This window comes from Paralichthys olivaceus, chromosome 20 (assembly GCF_024713975.1).
Source record: "Paralichthys olivaceus isolate ysfri-2021 chromosome 20, ASM2471397v2, whole genome shotgun sequence".
NCBI classification, from domain to species: Eukaryota; Metazoa; Chordata; class Actinopteri; order Pleuronectiformes; family Paralichthyidae; genus Paralichthys; species Paralichthys olivaceus.
This window is the reverse complement of record NC_091112.1, coordinates 17,598,837-17,613,694: the sequence shown is the minus strand read 5'-3', so window position 1 is coordinate 17,613,694 and position 14,858 is coordinate 17,598,837. Positions and strand designations below refer to the sequence as shown.

The window sequence follows — 14,858 nt, the reverse complement described above, 5'->3', positions numbered from 1 at the left end:
AGAAGAGGCCCAGTGCATATGTCCGTGACAAGGAGAAACAACATGGAAGGAAGTAAAGAATTGGCCATCAGTACTGATAATGTTGATAACGTCAATGACAAAAGCGCAAATCATTTTCCATTCCTTGAACTGGAATGTGGCCATGGTCAGTGGCAGCACAAAGAAGCACGGAGACAAGGTACACGGAGCACAAGGTAACAGAGGACGGTCCAGTAAACACAGACGCTGCCTCACGGTCGGTGGTATTGTGTTGTGTGTTTGCCTGTTATGCCTACCTGAACATCCTGTACCAAATAAAAGCTCTGTCTGTTGGAGTTGCTTCAAATTTCAGACTTTAACACATTGTATTTCCCTGCCATGAAAATGTTCCTGTGCATGTGTGATATAAGGTCTCATTATGTAGACTCAATTAAAAGAAACATTGTGAAAAGAAGGTTGAATGTGATACATATAACAAAGCTGGGTAATGTGTGTGACGTATTGTTTACTGGTGGCAGTATGTGTTACTGTAAAAACGTCTGATATTGAACGGAAAGCAGAGTCTTGGGCAAGTTACTGAACTCCAATTACCAAAGCCAACAGCATAGGCATAGAGATCCTCTAAGAATGGTAGCTATTTTAAGTACTGTGATTATACTGTGAAGATCTTTGTGTGGTCGATCAGCCCATTAACATGTGGTTGTTCATTCTAAGACAGCTCTACTATGGACCTCTTCATGAGTACATACATATACATGTTAATGGCGAGAACCACAAAATGCAGAAAACTTGACAACTTAAGTTTTATTTTACTCGTGTGTCAATTGGAACACAATCGACACACTAGTAAATAGAAGGATGCATGCTGAAAGGTTTTCATACAGGGGATGTGAGGGCCATGGATGATTCATCTCTTAACCACTCAGGCCCGAAAACTGAAAGGTCAACCTGATGAATCAGAGCGTAGCTGACAGACAAGCAGAGAAAGAGGAAATCCCAGAGATGATAGAGGGCTGAGATCACCTTTTCATTACAGCCACTTTGTAGATCCATGAGAAATGAGGAATTATCTCTCATGTAGTAAATATTCCAGGATGGTCCAAGAAACCTTTAACACTGGACGTTCTTTATAGTGAAGAGAGAGTAATGTTGTTATACTGAGCTGCTGCTCACGCCTCCAAAATACTCCACAACTGAAACACTATAACTCCCTCCCTTCTCTGACCTTCTTTTGTCGTGTGTCTCCTTTTGGATTAATCTCACCTGGGACTGCACAGTTCATAAACAAACACAAAACAATTTCCTGACTAAATTACCAGCATAAGTCGCCGAGGAGAGAGAGGAGGTAGATAAAGAGTGAGTAACTGAGGGTGCCCTCAATTCATAACTTGAGTCTCAGTCTGAAGTTTGTGTTGCTCTTTCCTGACGACCATGTTGTGTGTGACACGGTCAATGAGAGAGGATGTGTGACCACTATCAATAAAAGGAATAACCTTAATGACAAACAGCACATTTCTGTGTGATTTTCTTTGAGGAAATCATATCCTATACGACATGGAGGCCGGGCTCGCAAGGCTCATGAAAGAAAAGTAATTATCTTTAATCACTAGTTTGACGATCAGTAATCCGAATGATGCTGCTTGAGCATGATGAGATCAGAAGTGATGTGATCAAGCACAGCAAGGTCCTCATTAGTATGTACATGTCATATTGTAGAAAATATCCCAGGTAACCAATCTGTAGTCTCGGATTCCCTGGATGGTGTTCTACAGGGTTTTCAGTCATCCTGGAAAACCTGAAAATGTTTTTTCACATCTGATAGTCTGAAGGTTTTACCTTTTTACCTCTGATCCAGTTATTGTAGTTAGTATTGTTGTATTTTGCTCTTGTCCTAATTATCCAAAGATTAATTTTCAGACTCCAAACTAATTTAATCATTGTTTAAAATCAGAATAGTCCTGGATTTTCTTCTTTGTATTTTAGCGCTTTACATTAATCCGCATAAACTTCACAGCATATTTTGTTTGAGATGAAACTCACTGTTGGTATGAAGCTGAAGTCTCCTGGAACTCTCCTGTATCTATAGGCTACTAGATGTGCTTCAAAGTAGCACCTTTCAGTGTACATTATAGCCTAATTCAGAGAGGTAGGGCATAGTCCTTTCTTTGTCCAAGTTTGATGTTCATATGAAGGACCTAAGTGTTTAGAGTGGCCGACACATTTCAAGCAGTTGAAGGATGAAAACCATGTTTACATCTAACAAAAACAGGTCATGGAAAAGAGGTTGTTGTACAGTTAGCAGCGATGATGATTAAAAAAGAGAAGAAAAATGTGATGTGTATCAATGCCAGGATACTAACATTTTTGTTCAATTGCTGTCCTGACTTGTCAGGAAAAATTCCTGGAATGTGTCCTGGATAAAATCTTGGATGTTTTCTTAAAGAGAGTGGGGGACCATGCACCAGAGGACCTAGTAGAAGCCAGTTCTGGCCGATAGATGGCTCAGTGTCAGCTGGGTTCTGTGAGTGCAGGCTGGGCTGCATATCAGCTCCGGTTACAAGCACCTGCGCTAGATCTGGACCGCTGCAGGTTCATGGATTTGGCACATCATGTTTGAGTCTGGTGAAAAGCCTGGCCAAATTCAGGTTGTTGTGAGGGAGATCTCTTTTTTTTTTTTTTTGGCAATGCAGGGCTAAAAATGATGGTTGCCATAACTGTAACTTTTGTTTGCTGCTATCAGAGGGCCATAGCTTGTCTCTTTCAGAAGCCAGTTATGCTTCTATTGTAACGCCAGATTGTCCAGGTAGTAAGAGAAAACACTTTCTTCTGCAGAGGGAACAGACTTGGTCATTTGCGCCTCCTATAATTCGACCTGAAAATAACTAGGAAATACTGTACCAATCTTTTCAGATCAGGTTTTTGTTGGTCAAATGTTAAAATGCTTGCCAACAATACATCTGACAATGCCTCATTTTAAAACCAGCATGCCTATGAGCACCCACATGTGCACACGCCGCTTTACAAATGTAGGCGCAACTGCTTTCGCCTGAAACTGGCAAAGATACTTACTTTTTGCCGGGTCTAAGATAGGGCATACAAGCTATGACTAATGATCTAATCTACCGGTTTACAATTAGAAGTATTTCAGCACTTTATCTCCTTCTGTTTGTAATTGAAAACGCTTTAATCTACATACAGCTGACTGTTGATTTCTCCATTTATATCCATTTTACGCAGTTTGCGATTCGAGCAATTGTTGTATACTCTTCACAGGTAATGTGTTCTCTGGAGGACAGAATTTGCGGGTTTTCTGTGGAAAAGATTATCACGATAATGAGCACTATGCAGAGTGGGACCAGGATTAATACATTGTGTAGTAAAATGCCTGTGAACACACTAGCTCCAAAGGTGGTGTTGGATTTACTTATCAGTGAAAACCATCTGAAGACAAACAAACAGAACCACCTGCACCACTGCTTTGTTACATTGGTGCTTGCGTGTTGCTGAGAGCAAGTCACAAGTTGGCAAGTTACTAGCCGGCAATGTTCTCCAACTAGTTATCAGTATGAAGCACTTCAGATTGATCATCTGTTTATATAAACTCTGACAATAGAAGCTTCTCACTCAGAAAATTGTCTAACTCATTGTAGAGGACCAATGTGTATGTTTTTCAGGGAGTCATTGCCACACATTGGTATATATTAATAATTATTATGTTTCCATTATTGTTATAAGCACCTGAAACTATCCTGGAGTGTACTCTGTTACTTTTTTCTCAGAGTACCTTTTCACCTTCTCGATTGTGCTGCTAGTGACCATGGCCATGTTCCAGTCTAAATGAAGGCTACGTGTTGAAGTATGAACTATTTTACTGCCATAAATGTCACATCGAAAACTCCACGTTATATCATCAAGGATTTCTGATGCTCGTATCTACATTTGCCTACAACAGACAGCAAAGTGTTTTTATTAATTCTTTAATGTTTTAATGCCAACTTAGGTTTTCCTGCACACTTGGAAAACTCAATGCAAATCCCATTGAATACTACACGCTGTTTTTTTCAAGATTGTGATTGCATGTAGCAGAACCAGAATTATCTTTTCTAATCCATGCTTTTTCTTCTCTGTCAAAATGTGATGCTTATTATATAAGGCTCACAGACAGTTCAGGAAATGATTTGTTATGCCTTTTGGCAGCTAAAGTAGCCTCATACCTTGAGCGGGGCTGCAGTGGTCCAGAGCTCTTTAAACTCCACACACCCACGTTTGTTTTCATTTTCAATCTTGTGGTATTCAGACCAACCTGACACCGAGTAACACTCACTTCACTTGGCTCCCCCTGGAGTCACAGAACACTTTATACACCTGTTTTCACATATGCAGTGTAACTCTGCAGTTCCTGTAAACATACTTTGATGTGGAAAACTGGAGTTAAAACTAAGTAATCCATGCTAACCCTCTTTCCCCTTCTGTTGTAAAGCTGCTTTTTATTCAACCTGTAGGTGGATCTCAGTGTGCGCTGCTGTTTTGCAAAGAGTGTTATGGGCTAAGGCTTGTGCAAATTAGAGGTCAAACCAAATGAAGGCAGAAGGTGGTTTAAAAAAAAAAAAAAAGGAAAGGCACGGAGGTTTTTGTTGATATCAAAAAAAACTTTAAAGGGCTTGTGTTTCTTCAGGCCCAGTGAATTTTTGTGTAAAGCTGGTGCCACAACCTCCACTTGAGATGAGACGGATGTTTTATCTGCATTGTTGCAGGGCTTTGAAATACGTTTAGAATTCTGCTTGTGTGAGCCGAAGAACGTCTTTTCCTCGACTCAAAATCTCTGAAGCTCTCAAAATGCAAGGTCAGACTATCAAAAAGGTCAGATGTTCAGAATTCATAATGGAATACATATAGTATAGATACTAATGACCATGTTAATAGGAAATATAGCAGTATTGAACATTTGCTTCATATCATATATTTCAGACATTAACTGAACAACATGCATATTGTGTTTAGCAGACTTTTTCTTTACGTAACTCACTCTGTATGTCTTTATATTCTTTTGGCCTTGGTGCAATGTACCCATAATTTCACTCACTTTCATTATCCTGCTATTCACAAATTTCACGCTGTTCGGTCTTACATCTTCGTATAATGCGTTCTGGTACGTGACCTCATTTCCCGTTCGGGGACCATTTAAGTTCCAGATTATCTTTCATCAGCGTCTCATCTTAATAGGTCTTGGCTTTTTCTGATTGCAATAAACAACAATGCGTCATGTCAGTCGCCTGAGCAGCGTTTGTGGGGGTGTAATTCTGGCGCTCCCATTCCAGCTGACAAAAAAGATTTACACAACTGATGGTGATCAAAGTCTATCAATTACACAGGATTTATTGATGAAAATGTATAATGACGGTAAAGGAAAAAAAGAGAAGTTAAAACTCTAAGTTACTGTCACTTTGTCGGTTCATCCTCAGAACTAGTATAAGGCGCTTACAGCAAATACTTGACAGTTTTATCTATTTTTAAACAAGCGATATATGAATTATATATAATTCATCTGACTTGCATGAAAAATTCAGTTAAAATTAAATATCCCTTTGAAGCAGACTTATTGTAAGTTCTCTTCTGGTGGTGATGAAACTGTAAATATGTTTAATTTTGAAAAATAAACAGGAAAAACCTGTTTGTCGTATGGTGTGTGCCCAGCTTGCTATTTGAAATGTCAGTTTATTAAAGCACCTTCCCCCAGCAATGTCACACTACTGATATGAGAGGAGACGCTTTGCAGAAGAAGGATGTGTTGAACATATCTAACACCTCTATGTGGGGGTGTTATTTCAGTAGACGATTTTGCACTTTCTCTTCAAGTGAATTCTACGGCACCGTGAGTGACACTTCACTGCTTCAAAGGTGGAAGGAGGACTCGAGGTGGAAATTAGGGCGGAATGCTAAATATTAAAAAGTATGCTCAGGCTTAGTTTGTCTTTTTTTCTTGTTTTATCCCCAGTTTCACCTCACAGGAGGCAATTTGGGGGAAGTAAGGAAGACATGAATACGGGAAGGAAACACAGAGGATTAGTGATGCAGCTAGTGAGTATTAATCAGGTGATTATCTACCTATTATTCCATAACCGTCTGTCTGTCTCTGTCTGTATGTGGAACGCATATCTCGAAAACCATTCCTCTTATTGTGTAATATTAATGTTGCAGCATAGTGCAGTGCTGAATGCTGTGGACAGGCATTACGTTCAATAATAATAAAACTTAAAGGTTCAGTGTGTAAGATTAAGTGATATCTCGTGGTGAAGTTGCATGTATCAGCTGAATACTCACCTCACCCTCCCCTTCCAAACATGAAAGAGAACCTGTGGTAGCCTTCAGTTGTCATAAAAACTCCAAAACTGTCTATTTTGTCCAGTTGGGACATAGAGAGAACCCACTCCTGATATAAATATAAAGTATTTAAATATAAAGGGGCCATTCCAGTGTAAAGAAAACAATAATTTGTACAATTTAGATGAAACAAACGAGTGAAAACATCACTATGATTATTTTATATTTAATTTCTGCCAATAAATCCAGTTTACCTAAATCTTACACACTGAACCTTTAAATAAACAAGCGACCAGTGCTCTGGAGCAGTCAGAGGGTGGGGCAGTGTTTCTGTGGGGTGCATTGAAAATGTCAGTTCTTAGATACACAGCAGTCAAAGTGTGGGTTACATTCGCTGCCAGATCATTTAGATAATTTGTTGTTGTTGGTTTTTTTTTCCATTTTGGACTGACACAGACATTCATGTGTTTTGCTGGTGCTGATTTCTGCCATGGCAGCTCATTCATGAATCACTTTCTCTTAAGCAATTAGTGTAGAAAGTAAAAGGCGGAAATTATTTTTGTTGCTGCAGTGCTTCATACTTTACAGAGCTTTTATTTAGAAAATATTTTGACCTCCCAAATAGCAGACATTTGATGAATGACACAATTCAGTTAGGCAAATCATTCCAGCCCATAAGTCCATTACAAACAAGCATGTTTATAATGTGCACTGCACTTGTGTTTTTGACAAAGAGAGAATGGCTCTGTTTTTACACATCAAGTCACTTCAGTTATTGTGTCAATTGCCTCAACAACTATCCACTATGAAACTATACATGAAATGAATGTAAAGAAATTCATATTCCCCGGATGATGAACTATATTAGCTTTGATTAACACTTAACCTTAATCTTGTGCTAATACAATTTTTTTTCCCAATACTTTAGCTCGTTTGGTTAATTCCACCCAAACAATTGAAAGCAAATGACAGAGCAATTCTTTCAGCTTCCAAGGTTGTGTTATGGTGCTAAGTATCAAATGTTGCAAACACACTAGGCTAAGATTTCTTTACAACCACCACTTCGAATGCTGACTGATTCAGAATAACTCTGACGTTGGTATTGCTAATTAGTAAGTGTACTTCTTTATATTGCATTTTGTTTTTGTCTTAATGATCATTTGAAGCACTCAACAGTACAGTTCATTACAGCTGCAGGGGCAATTAAGGGTACAGTGTCTTGCCCAAGGACACTTTGACATATAGGGAATCAAACCAATCAGTCTGGTTAGTATAGATATATATATATATAGGACATCATCTGTTTGACTGTTGCCCTCTGGCAAACGCTTCACCTCAATCAAATCGCGGACAAACTGAAAAACAGCTTCTACCCCACAGCCATAAGAAAACTGAACTCTGCTTAATAACACACTGACTGTTTGGGAAACTGAACATTCACAATGTTGACAGATGTTTACATCCACTGCAATGCACCTTCTGTACATACACTACATTGCACTACATGTACACAAACACATTTATTTGCTATAATATCTGCTGTACTGTTTTTATATTTACATTTCTTCTACCTCATATATACACTTTTTTTATGCAGTATTTTATTTATATTATGCACCTTCACAATAGCTGCAAAATTTCGTTGTACACTATGTACTATGTATTCTACTCTATACAACCAGCTCTATCTCCTGGGCAACGGCTGCCAACAAGTGCTCACTGGATAAATATGGTTGCAGACATTTAACTTGCTTCAGAGAGGCAGGGAGCGTTATTACCGGCTGATTGGTGAGAAAACAGTGACTACACCGCTGTCATGAAAAGTGATTTGATGAAATGAAAATAGATTATTTCATCTTGAGGACGTTGCACTTCTGTAGAAGAAGAACCGAGTCCCCTCAGAGCTGTTAAAGGAAAGAAAGAGGTGGAGAAGCAAAGAAGGAAGCATGTTTAAGGAAATGGAACCATTGAGGTGTCCATGGTGCTGTCTGTCTGTCCCCGACTGTGTCCTTCACAGATCCACATCATGAACAGCTGTGACTGAGTGAGACAGTGCCTCGCCTCGACAGATGAACGAGGCACCTTTGGCAAAAACAAGCTGAACAATGCTGTAACAGGCCTTAGCTGTTGCCTTCCTTAAACAAACTGTGCCTAAGATGAGACATGAAATACTCCAATCCAGCGTTTATTAATTCTCACCCTTGGACTGACAAATTGAACTACCTTCATGTCAAATGTGCAACGAGGCAAATCAAGCAGATTCATTTTTATATTGGAGCCCTCAGTCGGTAGTTATCAGCAAGGTGAGCAGCTGTAGCCCTCGGTTCAAATACAGCTTTGAATTTATTTCTCAAGACGAACTCAAGGGAGCCTTGCAGCGTTAAAGCAGCTCAGGCTCTGATGATGACATTTGAAGAAATGACTGAGGTGCCTCAGAGAGAAGAGATCATGACTGTCATGAACAGTTTGCTTGGATTTTTCCTGCCATTCACTTATATTTATCCAGGAATTGCTTTGCAGGACAAAATGCCTGCGTGTGTGCGTGTACTGTACATGAAACATCATTTCTGAGCCAATTACTCATGACATGAGTTAATCCTGCAGTCAGCATCGACCACAGGAGCAGGTGACTGCAGTCACTGCTTCCACAGCTTTGCCGTATTATCTGTGTGTGGGACACCTGATAACAGCAGCAGGGACGGTCTCTGCGTCAGGACAGTAGATGGTGTCGCTGTGGTGACACTGCCACAAAGTGTCTGGGTAATTTCTGTCTGTGCTCTGATTGTCAAAAGTCCCCAGATGATTTAAAAATCTACCATACAGGAGATTCAAACGAGAAAGAGATGCAAGCAGAATTTTTGTTTTGAACCATGTTTGCAAAATAATTATCCTCAGCCTGTGATGTGAGTAATTACGCAGGTATGGCTGACATCATTCAGATGAAAAGCACTTTAGCAAAATAGGGCTTTTTCCATATATGGTAAGCTCTGGCAAGGGAATAAAATGAGCCAAAGCAAAGCGAGAAGGAACAGCTACACTTCTGTCTAAAATATGGCTACTTGAGAATAATGTGCTTTAAATGAGTTTGAGGAAAAGAAGCTGTAGTTTCATGGCGAGAGGTGAAAGCAAGTCATAATGAATATGTCTTAGATATTGTTCCTGAGTGGGTTTTTAGTAATAATGTTTTTAAAAAGAACCATAAAGTAGTTTCTCTCTTATTTAATGAGTAATTCTTACTTAAACTTATAAACTTCTAACCCATGAGTTTTCCTTGCATAACATAATTTATCTGTGCTGAAAAAGTGGCTTCATCATTGAATTTATATTTGTAATAAATTGAATGCATCATTATGGTACGTGTGAGTGCAAAGGGGTAATCATGAAGCTACAGGGAATTTACCTGATCAGCAGCTCCTCTTGTCTTTATAGTTTTATAGTGAGTCCAGTCAACCTTTTCTATTTTGGTTCTCGGTCACCGCTCTCATTGTGTCATTTTCGGCCGCAGCGGTTTTCAGAGAAAAGCTCTCTAAACCCTCTGTGCAAACCCTGCTCAGCAGCAGACAGTCACAGTAATAGACTGCAGGAACACAGTGGAGCTTTTAATGTCTAAAGAGATGGATATTTCCCTCAAAAGAGTCCAAAATAAGAGCTTGGAGAGAGTGAACAGTGGTCTATAACACTGGGGGCTTCACCGGCTGCACTAGCATCATGGAACGTCTTGCTATAAGTTATAAGGTTGGAGCGTCCACACTGCCTGCGTGAGCTGCAATGCGCTCACCTTGTTTCTCTGCACCGCCCACGGTTCACAGCAGAATAGAAAGAGAAAATGATCTTTTTTCGACTCCCTCTCAAGCAGAAATATTTGCAAAACTTCCTGATTCAAGTAAAAGCATAATTTCTATTGACGTAATCCATTTCTTTTTTCTAACAAGGTTTCTATTGTTATCGCAAGATTGGTACGCAGTCGTAGCGTAGAGTACTGTGATTTAGTTGAGTACATATGTAGATAAGATACGTTATACTTAATTGTCCCAATGTGGAAATTATCTTGGGCACTGTCCTGCCTGTAGTTTCACGTACAATATAATCAAATCTCTGACACATTGGCCTATAATACTTCCATACACATGCCACAGTTCATATATACACACAATGACAACATATTGAAGAAATACAGTAGTCACACAAGAACGCCACGTAGCAGCTCCACTGCAGAAATGCTCCCACTCGGCCTTGAGACACAACAGATTAGCGGCACACGCAGCCTGGCGTGGCCCAGGTGGACACAGACATGATTCCAAAGTAAATGATAATATTGTTCTATAACTGCTACATGTGTGAGAAAACTGGTAGCTATAGAAAGTTGGCTACATCAACCACATCAACGCTAAAGATAAGTTGAAAATGTGAAAGGCCTCTGAGTACATGAACTGACATTGAATGAATACATACTACTAATACTCCTGCAAGAATAGAGAACTCTAAATTGTTTTTCAATGTGAAGGTGAAAAGGTTGGAAGGGGAGTGTTATCGATTGCTTAAAGATTAGCTAAACCCTGAGACTAAAGGTTGACACCTACAGTTAAATCTGAGCAGATTTGTTTACACTGGAGTTAATGATGCAAGTTCAAAAGCTCACACTGTTTTTATGTAGACGTGACCATAGCACTCAATAAAGTGTTTAATCAGTGCTCTTATATTCAAACCTTTTAGCAAAAGCAACATTATATAACCTAAAATACACAGATTTGTAGCCCTGTCTTTTACTGTACAGCAGCTAAAAGTTACCTCCCTACAAAACCATATTTATTTTGTATGATATGTTGGATCTGCATTGTTTTAAATCAGGATCAATTCATTATTCATTCATTATTCCCTGAGAAAGTAGTGAATGTGAAAGACAATGCCTTGTATCTCAATGTTAAAGTAAGTGATAGAAAGACGTCCTCCATCCAACCCAAAATTTAACATACAATATGTAACCTCGACTGTTAGGGGTCTCTCAATAAAATAAAAACTAGTTTGTTGATGTTGTGAAGCAGCGTTGGTTCATGGGAGTTGTTGTCTTCAGCACTGTTGCAGAGGAAAATCTACCTGACACAACTCGTTTTGAACAATTTATTACTCAAGTTACTCAATGTACTGAGATGAGAGGGAGAGGGGAATCCGGCGTGGCGGTGGAGATGATGACAGAGCGTGGTGAGTGACGTCGGAGAGCGGAGAATGAATGGGGTTGTGTTCCAGGTGGGTGAGTAAACACTGGGTTTAACAGAGACGGGCTGGTGAGGCGGTGATCTGGTTTAATCCTGGAGCACGAAGGGGGACGCGTTAGAGCAGGCGAAACACCAAAAGCACTGATAGCACAGAAACGGCGAGTAGTCAGCTGTGTGACTAATACTGTGGTTGAACAACAATCTTGTGATGAGTTGATGAGAAGCCAGGGATTAAATACTGCAGTGGATGATGAATGGAAGGCACGTGTGTGGACTGGGTGGAGGTGCTGATGACGGGGAGATGAATAAATGATGACTGGAATGATAAATGGAGACCACGCCCGCCCACCTACACTCACATGCACTCACCACAGAAAGACAAAGACAGATACACAAGGGAGGAGAAAATACAGGAGAACACTGGGAGACTGATGCTTAAACCACACCTACAACACTCACATCATGTTCGCGGATGAGGTAATGACTTGAAGTTTTATTCACGCTACGGAGCAAACAGCAATGATGAATCATGATCCATTTTCTCTGAACAGTGTTGAAACATTTTGGATGATTTTTTTCAACATTTCAATTGCGAATAATTTCATACATCTTTAAATTGGTTCTTTCTTGGCCCATGTTCCTTTTCCACCAAGTTTTATGGAAATGCGTTCTGAAGTTTTTCCTGCTGACAAACAAATAGACAGGGGCGAAAACACGACCTGTACAAGGTCACTGCAATGATAAAACATCATCAGCGTACATCATTTATCTGCACCAAGGAAGTGGAAAACAATGACGCTATTGAACACTTGCCAGAGCAATCCGAGCAGAGGTTTCGTCAGTAGCCAATTTGCTTTTGGCAGCTCAGTTTCTGGATTTCTTCCGTATCCTCTTTTCCTCTCCCCATAGCATCTCTTGATCCAGATTACATTCCAAAAAGTGTTCTAAAGTGTTATACAAGTTCTGTACTCGACTGAGATGCTATTCTGACTGTTGAAATGAAGTTTACAGTACAAGCAAGCTGGGGATTTTAGGCAGAATCTAGAGCACACCCCGTTGATTCCCAGAGGTGGAGACTAGAAATCTACGGGCTAATACAGCTTGTAGTTCTAGTAGAAACAATGATGTTACCACAACACATTTTGAAGCTGAGCCCCAGAGCTACAGCATTAAAAATACAGCTGCTGTTGTTGTTTTCCACACTGTTCTTAATTTGGATAGACAGGGATAAGGTTGAGAATTGGCAAAGTGGTCCTTTAATCATTCCATGCTGATCCCCAGTGAGTTTAATAAATGAGCTGGAAGGAAATGTTTGAAAAGAGTGAAAAGTCTGATCTAAACATACTGTGCAACTTTAATTAATGTGTAATCCTGTAATCACATAATCCTGCCTTTAATTTCTCTCCTATAATTTTCAATTAGTTCCTTGCTCTTTTTACCAAGGCAGCTGAATACATTAAGCAGTCAGGATGGTGGAGGCAAAAGCATTTAGGGGAAATCTACGCTAGTGCTCACAAATTGTCCCTTTCACCTCCTTGACAATGGTAATTCATGCAGACGTGACTACATGCCTCGATATCTCACTGTATTCCATATCCGAGGATATATAGTGTCTATAACACCCATCCAACCCCCTGGAAATTCTCTAATGTTATTGTTTTACAGCGTTGAGCCTAAGCAGATTAAATTTGGTTTGGTTCCAGAGCAGATGAATTGAAGTTTCAGAGGCTCAGATAGGAGAGACTTTGCAGACAACAACAGTTGGCATGGTGCTTCTTCAGTAAGCAGCTCAATGCGAGAGTGGCACAGAGAAAGACACTTGTGTGATGTCAACTTCAGTTTACCAGAAGGCACATGGAAGACTCAAGTCAGCTGGGGCTGTCAAGGTTGTATAGTCTGATGAGACCAGGGCTTTTTGCTATCAGACTCAAAGCTGTGTTTGGTCTACAGCTAAATGCCTGCACATCTTCATAAACATCCCATCCCCAGCGTGAAGTATGGTGGCGGCTGCATCATGCTGTGGGGATGCTTGTTAGCAGCGGGCCCTGAAAGGCTTGAAATGGTAGAAGGCAGAGTGACTGCAGCAAAATACGAAAAAATCCTGCAGGAAAATCTAATCTGATGTGGTCTGCAAAAAAACTTGTGAGGAGGATCTGTTTTTCAAAGTAAGACAATGAACCCAAGAATAAAACTACAAAGTAACAACAGTGTTTGTGTACTGGAGCGGCCAAGTCAGACTCCAGATAGAAACCCATGAGAATTTGTTGCTGGGCTGGAAAAGGCCGGAGAAAAAGTTTGCACAGCTGATAAAGCCCAAACCACCCAGACTCCAGACTGCTAGATCGTGACTTTGAGTGGGTTAATAAATATTGTGTATATTTTATATTAATGATTAATGTGCATCCCTCAGTGAAGCCACATTAAAGGTGTTTCACTCTTGTTTTCACCAGGTACAACATTAAAATCAGTCAGTGGGCAAAGATGCATTGAGGTGCAAAAGCTACAATTTGATATTAATATGTGGTTCCTTATGATTCACTCATGATAGATAGTGAGTAAACCATGTGAACATGAAATGGACCCGAATTAAAATAAGAGGACACAACACATGCACCATGAATTTACTGATCCTTTCTAAGGATAAATGCTCATCATGGACATGTGCATTATGTTTGTGGCATGAGGGATGAGGTTGTAATTTAAGACAGTCATATCATTAAGTAAGTAAGTACACTTCCTGCAGTGGAGGGCTCAGTGGAAGACCAGAGACAACGGCAGTTAATGAGCCCCAGTTTGTCTGATGGAATTACACTGAGCTGCAGCTGTGCAAATAGCTCTGATAGTTCAGGCAATTTAAAGATCTCATCATTTTAATGTAATCTTTATGAGAAACCCCTTGTTCTCTTTTTCCAATTCAATGAGGCGAGGGCACGAGGAGGAGATGAAATCTCTTTCTTCCCAGGTGCTTTGATGGTTTCAAGCCAAGTGACCGGAAGAAAGACAAAAGAATATACATGACATGGTGTCTTCAATCAGATATCCAGACTCTCCATCTTCTGTAATACAATCAGATCTGAGGCACCCAGAGACATTAAAGCAGATTTGCCATTGAAGAAGTTGAGACAAAGGACTAGCCCGCAGACAGAAGACTGTGCACCTTTACTGCTAAACATAACAAGACTGGAGTATTGATAGGAGTGACTTTACTTTACCACAGACTGCATGTCCATGCTGTATTGTGTTGCGTTACGGTGAAGCTTTAGACTACTTAGGTCCTTTATATACTTCTAATGCCTGCTATAACTATCCCACAGTGTTCTAATAACGTGCTGCACTGGGGGTGTT

The 14,858-nt window shown here is 40.0% G+C and overlaps 1 long non-coding RNA gene across 3 annotated transcripts in view; it reads left to right on the top strand.

The window, feature by feature from the left end:
• LOC138405932 (uncharacterized) overlaps positions 1-14,858 on the top strand; it is a 200,402-nt gene that overhangs the window by 85,012 nt on the left and 100,532 nt on the right. For 2 of the 3 annotated variants that reach the window (XR_011239592.1, XR_011239593.1), the window contains exon 2: positions 5,975-6,072. The exons of the other annotated variant lie outside the window; for it this stretch is intronic. This is a non-coding gene — a long non-coding RNA (uncharacterized lncRNA). The remainder of the gene's footprint in view (positions 1-5,974; positions 6,073-14,858) is intronic. 3 annotated transcript variants of the gene reach the window in all.